The sequence below is a fragment of the Theropithecus gelada genome, chromosome 13 (assembly GCF_003255815.1).
Source record: "Theropithecus gelada isolate Dixy chromosome 13, Tgel_1.0, whole genome shotgun sequence".
Classification (NCBI taxonomy): domain Eukaryota; kingdom Metazoa; phylum Chordata; class Mammalia; order Primates; family Cercopithecidae; genus Theropithecus; species Theropithecus gelada.
In genome coordinates, this window is record NC_037681.1 from 39,619,719 (window position 1) to 39,620,850 (window position 1,132).

Here is a 1,132-nt window from a genome sequence, read left to right on the forward strand (position 1 = left end):
TTGAAAAGAATATAGAAGATATGAACATTATAATTAAAAATATGGATTTTTTTTTTTTTTTTTTGAGACGGAGTCTTGCTCTGTTGCCCAGGCTGGAGACGGGGTTTCACCATGGTCTCGATCTCCTGACCTTGTGATCCGCCCGCCTCGGCCTCCCAAAGTGCTGGGATTACAGGCGTGAGCCACCGCGCCCGGCCAAAAATATGGATCTTATGGATACATAGATCCCTCTGATAATAATAACTCTTCTAGTATTTCCACCCATCTTACAGTGTCCCTGCTCAAATATTTCAGTGTCCAATGATCTTTCCAATGGTAAGGCCATAGAGACTACTCCTGATGGCTCTAGCACCGCACATGCTCTGGTTCTTGGTCTACCGTATACCAACAGGGAAATGCTATGTGTACTGTAAGATACCAAAGCAATTTTGAGCTCTGACTGCACAGACATTCAGTTCTGGACCCAGGTTAATAAGAAGTGGACCAAACTCCCAAGCAAATTTCAATATTTAAGGCAAACCCAAATTCTCTGGAAGTTCATTTTTCCCCTCTGGTTGTCTGGAAGGTAAAGAGTCTAGCCATTCCTTCCCCATCTCCACTGGCTTTCTTCCATGCCCCCTATAAAGTTTCTCATCTCATGCAACTGTGTACCTAAAGGCTCCAAGTGGTACCCACTCCTGCAAACGATAGAAAGAAATCCATCCCTTCCCTTGTCATGACAAAAACTCCTTATCTTATCTCACTAGCAAAAAAAGTTCAAACCAAACATTTAAAATGTATTAATTATGCTTTATACATCCCCAGAGACAGCTGCACTGATGAGGGCCAGCTCAGTGTTTGGAAAAGGGAAACAAAAACTTTCAACTCATTCATCCTTCCATCTCATTTGGGGGAGGGGGGGGTTAATCCTTTCATATTCTAATCTCTGGGGCTGGAACTAGCCTTAGCCAGGAAAAACGACCAAAAAAAATGGCAGCAAATTGCCAGGACTGGAGTGACTGGGTGAGAGGAACATTCCTGCAGAAGTCCACATAAAGAACATTGTGTGGCCACTTTTTCTTCAGGCTAGGATGCTCTAACACAAGTCAAAGAAAACAAATGGGTCAGGCATGGTGCCTCATGCCTGTAATCC